This window comes from Sus scrofa, chromosome 4, assembly GCF_054392235.1.
Source record: "Sus scrofa isolate SSC_HxYL_T2T_F1_AM1 chromosome 4, Sscrofa_HxYL_maternal_Yorkshire_Landrace_v2.0, whole genome shotgun sequence".
NCBI classification, from domain to species: Eukaryota; Metazoa; Chordata; class Mammalia; order Artiodactyla; family Suidae; genus Sus; species Sus scrofa.
In genome coordinates, this window is record NC_139386.1 from 20304488 (window position 1) to 20319432 (window position 14945).

The 14945-nt window shown below is 40.7% G+C and overlaps 1 protein-coding gene across 7 annotated transcripts in view; it reads left to right on the top strand.

The window, feature by feature from the left end:
* Positions 1-14945, top strand: part of SAMD12 (sterile alpha motif domain containing 12) — a 427734-nt gene that overhangs the window by 64958 nt on the left and 347831 nt on the right. The window lies entirely within an intron of this gene.

Below are 14945 nucleotides of genomic sequence, written 5' to 3' on the forward strand. Positions count from 1 at the left end.
CATTTGCGGGGAGCTTACCTCGTGCCAAGCCCCTTCTAAGTGCTTTCCGTGAGAGGCTGAGTTCCAGTCCCTAAGCTAGGCCACGCATGTGAACTCTTTGAGGGTGAAAGAGGCAGGACTTGGGCTGAGGTTGGGCCATGATAAGGGGCCCTGGCTTTGGAGGTAGAAATGATCTTAGCCTGACGCCCTCTGAGCTTGTTACTCAGGGAACTCTAATCTCAGTTGCCAGGCATATGACCACAGGGTGCTTGAGCCGTGTTTACCATATTTCATCCCTTGCAAATGGGACACTTTTTAAAAGCACCCACTTTTTGGGGGCTGTTCCTGTGGCCTGAGGAAGTTCCCGGGCAAGGGATTGAACCTGAGCCATGGCAGTGACAATGCCAAGTTCTCAACTGCAGGCCACCTTTAACATTTTTAACATTTTTGAAACTGAGAAACATCTTACAGTTGCTTGCACATCATGGTTTAAATGGCAGTGGGTCAAGATTCTTAGGACATGGAATCTGGCATTGCTGTGGCTCAGGCGTAGGAAGGCGGCAACAGCTCCGATTAGACCCCTAGCCTGAGAACATCCGTATGCTGTGGGTGCGGCCCTAAAAAGACCAAAACAAGGCACAAAAAAAAAAAAAAAAAATTCTTAGGAGAGATAGAATATGGAATCTAGAGGAAGTAGTAGACAGCCTGATCCTATGTGTTGTTTAGAACTGCCTGTGCTGCTTCTTTAAAAATGTATAGCATGTCTATTTGTATATGTGTGCATGTGTATATATATTTATATGGTTTGGGGCTTCATGCCAGTCTAGTGATTTATCTCTCTCTGACTAAGGCTTGGGCATCTGCATTTTATCAGTTGCTCCAGGGAGGTGTGTTGGGGCTCGCATTAAAGCATTTGAGATCCAAGGCGCTCATTCACCTACCACCTGCCATTGGCTTTCATTCTCCTTCTGGTCCTTCCTCTGCCTTTTTCCGTTTTTTTCATTCCTTCTCTTTGTTATATGAGGAAGCATCTAGCACAAGGTCTGGTGCAAAGCACATTCTCATAAATTGAACTTCTCTTTCTGTAACATTTCCAATATGAGTGACTAGAATGTTTGGGGGACAGGGTTTGCAGGGTATGCAGAGGGAGCCGTGGTATAGTGAGGTGGAAACTACGACGGACCCTTGTCCATGTTCCTTCTGGAAATGAGGAGTCGGGAGGGAGAAGGAGGGCACAGCACTCAACCTTCATGGTTCTTGGCCATCTCTGTGTCATGCTCTCCTTGTCTCCTTGGTTCTCTAGAGGGGACCTCAAGGACTTGAATTTCAGTGTGATTTTTCATGGCCCGTGGCCTGAGGTAAAATCTCCTGAGTAAGTCTCGACTCTCTTTGACCGACTTTTATTCCTGACCAATCTAAACATCATATGCTTGGAAAACCCAAAATAGAGGAAGCCATTGTGGTTTGCCTGTTCTTGGTTATAAGTAAGTGTAACTCTTACCCAGGAACCCTGGATGCAGGCACTGCTGTAGTGCTCTCCCCTATACCCAAACTACTGCTTCTTTTGGCCCTGCAGTGAGTCCTTGGGTCCTTCATCACCCTTTCCTGAAAGTTTTTATGGAATTCTTCTGTCCTTAACCAAGGCCTCGAAGAGGAGAAAGAATTCATCTTTATTTCTGGCTTCTCTTAGGTCTTCACACCCTTAGAACTAATGCATCCCTGATAGCTTTGAACTTTGTGTAGCTAACAGCTTCCACCGTAAATATTGTCTAGTCATGAAAGTGTCTAGCTCATCACTGCTTAGATGGGAATGTGCGACTGGGGAACAGAATAACTAAAGGACTAACTTGAGGCAGGGAGGGTTTCCATCCTGGGGAGCCGGGAAAGGTGGGTTGGAAACAGATGGGGAAAAAGCCCTATGATACCAGACCCCAGAGCTTAGACTCTGTTCTGTATATAGATGGGGCCTCAAAGGATTTTTCTGAACAGGAGACTGATGGCGTAGAAGGATTTTTTGGCAAGATTCATTTAGCCCAGTGGTTTGAAAGGGGGGGGGGGGGTGCAGAAGGAAAGGTGATGAAAGAGGAGTAGAAACATTACCCTAGAAATGGGTGAGTGCCTAAGATGTTGAATGTTGTCAGAAGGGCTGAAAAGTGAGGAATAGACACAAAAACATCTTATGAAGGAAGAGTCTTGATTGTTGAGGGATGTGGAGCCAAATATCCCAAATATCTGGCCAAACCTCAGCCAAATCCCTGAGGTTTCCATCATGAACCGACATGGGGCAGGCAGCTGGTTAGCAGAGAAGATGAGTTTTTGTCTGCTCCAATTAGGGTTTGACATGAAGGTAGCTCTTCTGAAGGGAGATGTTCAGCTGACAGAGACTGCAAATGAGAGACTAGGAACGATATCAGTGAAAGAGAAGAGAGATTTGGAAGATGTACACGTAGAGGTGTAGCTGGTGTCATGAATGTGAAAAGATGGTGAGCTTAGGACTAGATGCAAAGACTCTGGGAATCCCCAAGGCGGGAAGTCAGCTTATTTTTTTCTTTAATTTTTAAATATTTTATTTTTTGCTAAGCCTACAAAGATAGTCCTTCTTTCTTTAGTCTTAGGCTCCCCCCCCCACCCCGAGGGAACAGTGATTGATAATATAGATTTCATGTGTACAATGTTGTATTTCTACTTCTGTGTACACTACAGCATTCTTACATCAGAGTAAGCCCATTTTGCTGTTTAATTCTTCTTCCCTTTTTATTTCTTTCATCTGTTTTACCTCTTTTTTTTTTTTTTTTTTTTTTTAAGGGCTGCACCCACAGCATATGGAAATTCCAAGGATAGGGGTTGAATCACAGCTTCAGCAGCCAGCCACAGCAATGCCAGATCTGAGTTGTGTTTGTGACCTATACCACAACTCATGGTAACACTGGATCCTTAATCCACTGAGTGAGGCCGGGGATTGAACCTACATCCTCATGGATACTAGTCAGGTTTATTAACCACTGAGCCATGATGGGAACTTCCGCCTGACCTCTTTTTTTTTTTTTTTTTTTTTAGCTGCACCCACGGCATGTAGAAATTCCTGGGCCAGGGGATCAAACCCTGTGCTGCCATTACGTCCTGTACCACAGGTGCAGTAATGCCAGCTCTTTAACTAGCTGTGCCACACAGGAACTTTCTTGTTTTCTTCCTTTTAAAAAAATTATATTTTCTCTCTTTTAAAAAAACTGTCACACACCTACACGATATATAACTTTGTGGAAGTCTGAGTATATTATCTAATGATTTGTTATATGTACACATTATAAAATCATTAAAATGCTAAATGGTGCGTGGTGAGAACATACAAGATCTATTCTTTTTTTCATTTTTTTTTTTTTTTCTTTTTGCCTTTTCTAGGGCCGCTCCCACAGCATATGGAGATTCCCAGGCTAGGAGTCTAATCGGAGCCGTAGCCACCGGCCTACACCAGAGCCACAACTATGTGGGATCTGAGCTGCGTCTGCAACCTACACCACAGCTCACGGCAACGCAGGATCCTTAACCCACTGAGCAAGGCCAGGGATCAAACCCGCAACCTCATGGTTTCTAGTCGGATTCATTAACCCCTGCGCCATGACGGGAACTCCAAGATCTATTCTCTTAACAACCTTCATGTGTATCATACAGTGTCTTTCCCCCAGATTTATTGAGATGCTGTTGGCAAATAATACTGTGTTTAAGGTGTACAAATTTTTAATTCATTTATATATTGTAAAATATTATCCCCTTACGCTTAGCTAACCCCCATCTATCACAATCCATAATTACTATTTCTTTTTTTGTGGTGAGACCGTTTCAGAGCTGCTCTCATAGCACTTTTCAAGTGTGTAATACAGTGTTGTTCACTCTACACACGATGCTATGTGTCAGATCCCCAGAATGTACTCATCTTCCAGCTACAGTTACGGTGCTATGCATTACATCGTGTTACCTCTTTTCTTTCTTTCCTCTTTTTTTGCCCCTCCCTCCCTTCTTCACCTTTTTCCATTCCTTTTTTTTCTCTTGCTTTGTCTTCCTTTCCCCCAATCTTCTGCAGAGATGCTTGAGTGTTTGGGTGTAGGCTAGGGACCATTTTGGATGCAAGAGGAGTATGGACGACCTTGGGAAGTCCATGGTTCTGTTTTATGTGTTACATACAAGACTGCTTTGTCCCTCAAGGGCAAATTATTCTTTGTAATAGAAATAAAATGCATTTTGTTAAGTGGGAATTACAGGCAACTTATCATACCTAAGTGTGTATAGGCTTGGAAATTAACTTTCACTTGGTTCTAGTTATAAGTAACCTCATAAAAATGATGGTCGTAAAACTGTCTTCCCTTGTTCCCTGGTTTCCTAATTCTGCAAGACATGGGACAACTCCCTTATATTTCTATAGAGTGATGTTGGAACTTGTAATCAAAGCACTGCCTCCTTTGGAAATGGAAACTAGAGTTGAAAAGGTGTGTCTAAGATTATGCTCTTTTTTTTTAAATATAGTATTTTAAGAACTAATTCATATTTGTAGCAAATATCTCAGGGATATTAATTTATATTTGAAACATTTAATAATTCAGAAAGCAATTTAATTTTTAAATACTATTTGGAAAATTAATGGCAATGTATGTACCTATTTTCCTCCTGAGAATGAGGTGATCCAGTCATCTTTACATATCTCAGAGAACATCTTTTTGGTAGAGCATTTTCCTACTACTGTCTGATAGTCCCTAACACTTATATCTGTGCAGCCAAAGTAGCCTGTTGCTCACTGGCTTAAAAGTTCTTTTCAAAGGACATATGCCCACCCTCTAGCATGGCCTGCTTACCTTCACATTCTTTCATTTCTTGCAAGTGGGATACTTAACACCCTCATCTTCAAGAATCAAAACACTGAAAATCATCATGAGTTACCATCTTTATCAACTCGATCAGTTAATACATTGGTGTACTTTGTATGTGTACAGGGTGCATTGGTGTACTTTGTATGCATCTGGCACTTAGTCACATACATACTGTGTGTCTGTTTAGTCATAGGGAAATTATAAAACAGCATGAAATAGTTAACGAATGGTATTTCCCCGTAAGAAATTGACAATATAGGTGCATGGTGATTTATAGCTTAAAACAGTGAATTATTACTCACAGGCAAAATCCTACCTTCTCCCACTGCCTGCTTTGTAAATAAAGTTTTGTGGGAACACAGCTACACGTAGCCATTTACATGTTGTCTATGGCTGCTTTCACTTTACAGTGGCAGATTTGAGTAGCTTTAACAGCTTTTGTGGCCTGAAAAAGCTAAAATATTTATCAAGCCCTTCATAAATGAGGTTCTCTTGACCCCCAAGCTTAGAAGCACTTAGGGATTATCGATGCAGAAAGACTTGCCCCAGCAGGGTCCCATGGAGAAGCAGTTTCAGATTGGCTAAAATTCATATAAAAGATGACATACCCACTTGGAGGAGAGCAAACCAGAAAGACATAAACAGAGGTGACTTTGGACAACTATAGTCCTGGTTTGATCATCAGTAAAGTGGGCTTTTTAATAGATATTTGCCTGGGTCATAGAATTTATCGAGACCACACACATTCACGTGGTACTTAGCATCGCACTACGTAGTAGCTTCTCTGGGAAAGACAGGTCCTTGTAGCCCCAGTCTTGCAGGGATCTGCTAGTTGAGATTTAAGAAGACTCCTGTTCAGAGTTCTCTTGGCTCAGTGGAATCCAGCATGGTCTCTACAGTGGCTCAGGTTCCTGCTCTGGTACAGGTTCTGTCCCTGGCCCAGGAACTTCCACATGCCGTGGCTGCAGCGGGGGGGAAAAAAAAAAAAAAAAGACTTCCTATTATTTCAACCTCTCTAGTCACTGCCCACCTCAGGACCAATCCCTGACCTACCAAGATGCTATAGGCTGAGGAAGAAGCATTTCCCATGAGAAGGGGATACAACCAAAAAAATCACGTGTTAATTGCATTGTCTTTACTTTTGTTAGACCTCATTCTTTGGTTTTACCCAAGCTTTGCCTATGTTCCAGCTCAAGATAAATATTTTTAGCAGTTAAGGCCTAGCACACACATAGACATTGGCCTAATGGCCAGCGGCAGGGGGTCAGGGTCAAGGAGTAAAAAGGTTCCTCTCTGCAGCACTAGCACCATCAGCGGTTTCCTGAGCCCCTGTGATAAGTTTAGAATTTTTGAATGACACAATCTTTGTGAGTCTTAACTTTTCACCCTACCTTGACAAACTGTAGGGACGATTTTTACATGACTTACAGTTCTCTCTGGACATGCCCTGGGTGTGCACAGTTCCCTGAGTGCTGGCTTTATCACACTTCTCTTCCATAAGAATGCAGGTGGGAAAGCAAGCTGGCATTATTACCAATGACCTTGGATCTGCTCAGGGGGTGGGGACAGTCATAAAGTACTAGCCAACTTGAGGACTTCATTATAAAGTGAAAATTAGTAATGATGTGCCTCATTGCCGATCACAGTACCCTGGGGACCTGTGTCATGGTGGCTGAGAGCCACTATCCTTGGAAGAACTTGGAGTCACCTTAGGGTGATGGAAGAGGTTTATAAAATTAGTCGTGATACATTGTATCGAGGTTGAGTGCCTAATAAGTGGAGCCGGCACCTGGACCAGTTGAGCGTATGCTTACAAGAAATGGAAACCCGTTCCAGTTAACTTAAGCAAAAAAAAAAAAAAAAAGTATTTAACAATGAAGTATTTAACAATAAAGTGTATCTTTTAGTCCTCAGTCACCTAAAATGACATCTAGCTCATATTAGGTACAAAGTAAATATTTGTATGAATGATCTCAGCCAACACTCATTAGAAACCCAGGCAGTCTGTCTCCAGCTCTCATCTCTGCTTCTCTGTATGTGATACTCCATTTGTCTTTTTTTTTTTTTTTTTTTTTTTTTAAACTCCTACAGCTGGTTTCTTGCTTCCCAGTTCACACGGCAGCCTGGGGCTATCCTGAGCTTATTCTCTCTGGTTCCAGCCGTGTGATAAGGCAGACGCGATTCCTTCACCCTACTCTAAATTCCCAGAGACAGAGTCCAGCCCAGTATGAGCTGGTGACGTGCCTCTGGCAAAGCAGTGGTCATGCATACTTGGTGGCCAGCAGCATCTTCCCTAGGATCCTGCAGGTTGGGCCTATGGGGAGTGTTCCAGACACAAAGGAGTTGATTATAAACTGAGAAGTTGGTCCAGGGTGTCTACTCTTGACCCAGTGAGATGGATGAGGTGAAGAGTGCTAAAGCCAACTCTCCATGTGGTTTGAAGCAGGATGGGATACTCTTGGGATTGGTGGTTGTAGCTGGAGTCAGAGCAGTTCAGCCTCCCTGGTCTTAGGGAATATGCCAGCCCTACTCTTCTTCTTTGTTATCCCTCGGGTTCCATGCCAACCAAGAGAACGCAGAATTGTCTTTTGAGAAAGTGTCAATTTGAGGCATCCTCATTTTCATGATAGCAGCTACTTGGTGCTGAATAATAATGGCATTCTATTCCTAGACTTCGTGATTCTCTCTCTGAGCAAATGCAAGGCAGATCTTGGCAGGTATATCTATATGTGATCAGCAATGCCAAGACATCTCTTGCTGTTAAAGCCATGCAGCAGATGTGAGTGACATTTTTAGGCTATTGTATTTCACTGAGTGTAATAATGTTTTAATGTGGAATGTATCAAGCTTTACTCTTGGGAGATGGCTTGGTTTGGTAGCAAGGGTCCAATAGGTTCACCCCCCTGTAAGGCCACTTGCTACCTCCAAAATATCTGGCAAGTTCCTTAACCTTCGTTGAGTTAGTTTTGTCATTTGCGCAATGGAGATAAGGACATTTCAGGAGAAAAAAAAAAAAAAAAGAAAAAGAAAATGGAATAGATGCCTTACTTTATAGCAGACACAAACATAAATTCCAGATGTATTAAAGGGCTAATAGGATAAGCTTTAAAAATTTCAGAAGACAAGAAAGAAGAAGGGCTTTCTTAAGCATCACGAACTTAAATATTTCTAAATACCAAAAAAGTCACCATGAATACAAGTAAACATAGGTGACAGTGTGGAGAAGATACCTGCAATGTAAGGCAGACATTGAATTAATATCCATAATATAGTCAGTGAAATAAATACTGAGAACAAATCAGTAAAACAAGTCAAACAGGCCAAAAGGATAAAATAGGCAATGCAGAGAAGAAATTTTTATGGCACAATAAACTTAAAGACTCAACTTCATCATTAATCAAAAAATTCCTTTTTTTAAAAAAATGAGATCCTTTGCATAGGATTAGCAGACATTAAAAAAAAGCAAATGATATGGAGCAGTGGCCACTTTTACACATTATTACTGGAAGTATTTTCTGGTGAAGCCTCTGTTTAAGTTATTTTGGCTTAGTTCTAAGATATAAAATGTGTATGCCCTTTGACTCAGCAATTCTACTTCTGGGAATTCATCAAGAATTCAGTGGTGCACAACAATGTGTATATAAAGATTTTTATTTCAGAATGTTTTGCTATATAGAATAGAACCAATCTGACTAGGAGTAACTAAATTATGATATATCAGTAGAATGAGAAATTAGAAGCAAAGTAATACCCATTCAATCATGATATGTTCAAGAATCCTGTGGAATAGTATGCATAAAAGAATGAGGTAGATCCACAAACAATATTATGGAAATAGTTCTCTAAGACCTATTATTAAATGAAAAAAATTGACTAACAGAATCACAGATGCAGTGTGATTAATTTTATTTATGTCTCGGTACATTTTTGGAAATACATGGAAAAGAGACAAGAAGGATCACATCACAATTTGACAGTAGGGACCTTTGTGGAATGTTTCGATATATGGATGAAGGATGATAGTCAACACTTTCATATATTGTTGTGTTTAACTATTTTAGGTGAAGCGTTTCTAATTTTTCACTCTAATGGATATACCATAATTTACGCTCTTATCTGTAAAGGTTGCTTCTAATTTTTTTCCTTACAACAAAATATTCTGAAATAAGAATCTCTGTACATACATTATTGTGTGCAGTTGAATTCTTGGTGGGTTCCTAGAAATGGAATTGCTTGGTCAAAGAGTATATATGTTGTAAATAACTTAAACAAAAGTATTATTAAAAACTAGTTCTGTTAACATGGTATGAAGGGTTCATTGTTCTATTTTACTTGCTTGACTTACTTGCTTAGTGCATAATAGGTCCTTAATACATATTAGTATTTTCATCTGTTAATCCTTTGCTAGAATGGGTAAGAATTGTATGAATTAAGAAATATTAGTGACTACTTTGTGTCCTGGGGAGACCTTATCTGTAAGGACCTTATAACCTACCTTTAAAGATTAAGCAGATTCACTTGAAATGTGGATTTGAAAAAGGAAATTATAATCTGTAAAACAGAAAATACAGGTAAGAACTTTCATGAGCAATTGGCAGGCCTGCTCTGTATGGTTGTGCAGGTTGGGCACTGCACAACTGTAGCCTCTGAAGTACATGGCATCTCCTAGAATTGTGCAGTGCTTGTCTGCTTAACTTTGTGCTGGTGCGGTGAGATTGTAAATGGTCAGTATGAGCTGTGATCTTAGAAAAAGTCATGGGAAAGTTGGAACTTAGATTGCTGATTAGAGAATAGGAATAACTTGAGTCAGAAAAGATGAAGTAGTGTGACATTCCAGTGGTGGGGATAGGAATAGCCAAAGTTTAGGGAAACTATGTTCAGGGCTGAGGACACAGCAAGAACCCCATGGTTGACGATTATTTCCGCGTGTGCATGCTTTTGTTCATTTCTTGCTTCTTTAGTTGTTAAGATGATAAAGGTATGATCTGGCCTTGATGTTTCAAGATTTTGGAGACCGTATATTTTTGGTTTAAACAGAAGTGCACAGGTTCTGGGCTGTTAATGTACAGTCATCAAGCACACAAGAGGCTGATCATAAGCCAGAAGACAAAATTATTCATTTCCCAAGGTCAATGCAAGTGGAACAAGACTGAGAACCAGACGCTGGTGCAGGGATTGGCAGCCCATCTGAAGATGCCCAATGAGCTCGGACCATAGTTGCTGGAATCTTGGTTTATCCACTCTAGTAATGTCTATGCCTAGACTGGACCATTTCCCAGAGTCAGAGCATCCCTTTCCCATTGTGATCTCAGAGCTTGATGCAGACTAATATTCTTATCTCTCCTAGCTGTCCCTCCATTTTACAACTTACTGGAGGGTTTCTGGTACAGTTAGTCCTTTTTGTCTCCCTACTCCCTTTAATGAGTTGGTTCTTAGCTTCTTACCCCTATTTTAAAGTTTTATTGTACCTTTTGTTTTAAGCTGCCTGGATTCCTTTTTTAGAGGACCAGTGTACAATAAATAAACGTATATTACTTCTGCTTTCCACAAACTTCTACCATTTCTGCATCACTTCATGTTGGGCATGTTCCAGTTAAGTTGTTAATTTTCTTTAGTTGGCTACATTTTCTGATCATTTTTTTGTCCCCTCCCCAAGCAGAGCACATCCACCCTTTCATGTGTGTGCTTTCTTCCTGCATACCTGTGTTAGAATGTCTTATTTACATGTGTCTCCATGACTAGATTGTAGCATTCCAAGGGGATCAGAGACAGTGTTGTTCACATGTGGGCCAGACACCAAGCCAAGGACAGGCTGTAAAGTAAGTGGTCAAATACAGCATAACATGAGCATATAATAGTATGGAAGCATTTAGGAAGAATCATGGACCCATGGAGAATAATGCTGATAGATTTGTGGGAGGGGGCTGGCGGTGGGTAGGTAGATAGAGTAAGAAAACAGCAATGCTCTAGTCAGGAAGACAGAATGCCTAGCAGACTCTATGTCAAAACCCCAGAGTGAAATGGATGGAAATTCTGAGAGGTGGTGGTAGAGTGATGCTGAGAGCCAATTACAAGGTCTTTGTAAACTTTACCTGGGGATTTATCTGGGAAAATGGTGGCACTGAATCAGGTCACTGCCACCAGTTTTCCTAAGTGCAACCTAATTGCCCTGCCTCTGTCCTGTGTGGAGTAGTTATGGATTAGGCAGGGGCACCTGAAGATTTGCTAGAGTCCAGAACCAGAGGGCCAAGTTCAGAGTCACATCCAGCTAGGGGTGCACTGGCAGAGAGCCCTCAGGGCGTGTCAGGACACCTTGCTTCCTGGAGAGAGTTTGGTCTGCAGAGTGCTATGGACTCAGGACTCAGGGCAGCATCATCCTGGAAAGTGACTCTTGAAGGACCTGCCAACCCCCAAAGTCCTATGCCGAGGAATGAGAATACACAAGTTGAGTCTCTCCATGTGAGCTGGAAAATGCCAGCTTCTCCAGCTGAGGGATCCAAGGAGGAAACATACTTCCTTGTCATCGTGTCTTTGTCCTTGTAGTCTCGGTTTAACTGTGGAAACAAAAATCCCTCAAACCTCAGTGACCAGATCACAGCAGATTTCTTTCTTGTATTACCTGTCAATCACCCATCATTGGAGGTCTCTACATCAGGGACCAGGCTGATTGAGACATCACCATCTGAAAGGTCAGTAGTCACTATAGCAGGAGTGGGGAAGGATGAGGAATTGCACACTGACTCTTCCTGTGTTCACGGAGAAGTGATGCACATCATTTTTTTTTTTTTGTATTTGCTGGAAAAAACAAGTCATGTATATGAGTAACTTTGGGGGTCGGGAGGAGGGGAGTGTAATACCTTGTGTGCCAGAGAGGCAACTGTATATTGGTAAACAGTGGAAATGGCCGCCACATTTGGGAGTGGCCACTGCCAGCCTGGCCATTGCTGGTCCATAGGCCCATTGTGCCTCTTGCTTCTTACCAGATTTCTGCTTAAAGGGGCCTCAGCAGCTGGACCTGAACCTCAAGGGTGAAGAGAGCCATGAACAGGCAAAGGAAAATAACCTAAAACGGGCCCAGAACCCAGCAAGAGGAAAGATGTGCAAGACACTAAGAATAGGTAGCAGTTGCTGTAAGGAGTGGGCACGCTGCAGCCCATGAACCAAATCTGGCCCAACCGCTTGTTTTTGTGTGGCTTGCAAGCTACCAATGATCTTACAGTTTTAAATGGTGGGGGAAAAAAATCAAAGGAAAATAACTTATCAAATGCTTTACAACACATCATACATTCTTCTAAGTCTTTGCATTTATCAGCTCAATTAATCTTTATGCCAGGCCTGCAAAAGAGGTACTGGTAGTCATTTTGCACAAGAGGCCACTGATGCTTCCAGAGAGGTTAAGTAGATGGTAGAGCTAATGAGTCATTCAGCTCCAATCAAACCCAGGAGGTGGTACCCTAGAGCCTAGGCTCTTCATCTGTTTCCCTGAGTGTATGAAATTGAAGTGACAAAAGAAAGATGCAAGGAACACGTTCTGGTGAGTTCCCCAGAAAGGTCACTGTATTTAAGGGGTGCGAAGAAAGGCTCTGTAGAAGGGGGAGGCACTGTTTCTCTGTGATAACAGGGACCACTAACTTTGAACTCCGAGGGAGTTCCTGTTGTGGCTCAGTGGATTAAGAACTCGACATAGCATCCATGAGGATGCCGATTTGATCTCTGGCCTTGTTCAGTGGATTAAGGATCTGGCGTTGCCACAGACTGTGGCATAGGTCGAAGATACAGATCGGATCTGGCATGGCTGTGGCTTAGGCCTGCAGCTGCAGCTCGGATTCAACCCCTAGCCTGGGAATTTCCATATGGCAAAGGTATAACCAGCCATAAAGAGAAAAAAAATTAACTATTAAATAACTTTGAACTCCAATTAAGCAAAATGTTTCCTACTACCCCCAAATAATTCTGTTCTTCTCATTAGTAGCCTTTAGATCTGTGTTACAAAAATTATACTCAGTATACTCAGTTATAACTGTTATATAGTTTGAATTTAGCCAGTGAAGAATTTATGAAAATTGACTTTCCCTCTTATTATATATATACCTACACAAAATCCTCAATTTTTCCTCTTGACCCACAAAGCCTGAGGTCTGGTAAAGAAAAAGGATGCTGACACCAGTGCTAGTGCTATGGAAGCTGATGAGGAGATTGCCAGGAACATTAAAGAAAACAGTGATACAGACATTTAGAAAGTTCAGTATTAACATAAAAAGCCTTTGTGTGTAAAAAAAAAAAATACTTTAGCTGTTTCAATATGAAATTTTCGAACATAGTCAAAAAGTAAAAGAGGGCTAAAATGGACCCCAGGCACCCAAACCTAGTTTCAACAAACAGCTAGTTTTATGTATTGCTCCACCTCTTTCAATCAAAGATATACTATCATTTTGCTGGAAAATATTCTAAGATTTTTCTATAATAGATGATGACCTTTTTTTTTTTTTTTCAAGGCATAGCCACAATGTCATTATCATGCCTTAAAAAATGAGTAAAAATGCCTTAAGGTTATAAAATAATAAGTCCATACTCAGTTTTTCCTAATTGTGTCAAGAAAAGCTGACTTGTAAATGAAGGTGTGCATGTGGAAAAGGAAGCGAGTGGTAACCTGATAAAGCCAAGAAAAACAAGGAAAAGGAAAAAAAAGGAAACAAAATAAAATAAATAGAAAACAATGAAGATACAAAGAATAAAATTAAGTCTATCAGTCGCTTATTGTGAACATAGTAGAGTCCCTTATTTTATACAGATTAGGTTCACAAAATTCAGCTATGTGAAGCACTTTAAATCAAAGAACTGAAAAATGGTTTAAATTACAGGAATGTGCAAAAAGATACCAAGAAAAATAGAGCTTGTAATTCATGATCAAACTTAGGGGAATTTAAGTGTAAAAGCACTAAACAGGATAAATAAGGACATCACTTAATTAGAGGCACAATATAAAGGAAAATATAATAGCCGTAAACACAAAGGCATCAAACAGGACTGAAAAATAAAAGCAGAACTTATTAAAATGCAAAGGGGACTTGATATTAGTTAAATTTTAGTGTATAATCTTGCTATATATCTTTCAGCTTCACCCAGACCAGACTAACTATGTTATAATAAACAACGTTGAATGTATTTAACTTTGAATTCTACTATGGGGGGAGATACGTGTATTTTTGTATGTCTGTGGAATACTTTCAAAAATTGATTATGTTCTAACCTCAAAATTTTCATAGGCCATGTTCTCTATAATCTAATAATTAAAAATTTTAAAAAATTAATGCTAAAATGATGACCAAAACCGTCTTAATTATATATTTTTTTCTTTTCCTTTTTTTTTTGGGGGGGGGGCATATGGAGGTTCCCAGGCTAGGGGTTGAATCGGAGCCGTAGCCACCAGCCTACGCCAGAGCCACAGCAACGCCAGATCCGAGCCGCGTCTGCAACCTACACCACAGCTCACGGCAACGCCGGATCGTTAACCCACTGAGCAAGGGCAGGGACCGAACCCGCAACCTCATGGTTCCTAGTCGGATTCGTTAACCACTGCGCCACAATGGGAACTCCCCTCTTAATTATATTTTAATAAAATTCTTCTAAATTATTCTTGGGTCAAAATAGAAGTCAAAACTTGAATTATAAACTACCTCAAAAACAACTAAGGGGAGAAAATTTTTCTACCAAAATCTAAGGGACATACCAAAAGCAGAACTCGGGGAAATATATGGCCTTAAACATCAATATTTACAAAGTAAAATAAAGAAACTTCAAATGTGTCCTAAGAATTTAGAAAAAGAACATAAAAATAAGTCACGTAGGAAAAGAAGTAGTAAAGATAAAGGCTTCAGTTGTTAAAGCAGAAAATAATAACTTGTAGAAAAGTTAAGTGGGTCCCAAATCTGGTTCTTCGAAAAGAGCAATAAAATCGATAACCTCTTCTTGATTGTTGTTGAGAAAAAGGGAGAGACAGCAACAATGTGTATAATTAGGAACAAGAAAGGAGACAAAGCCACAGAGAACAAATTGAAAGACTTGTAAGAGGATACATTGTAAACCGACGGGACAATAAATTTGAAA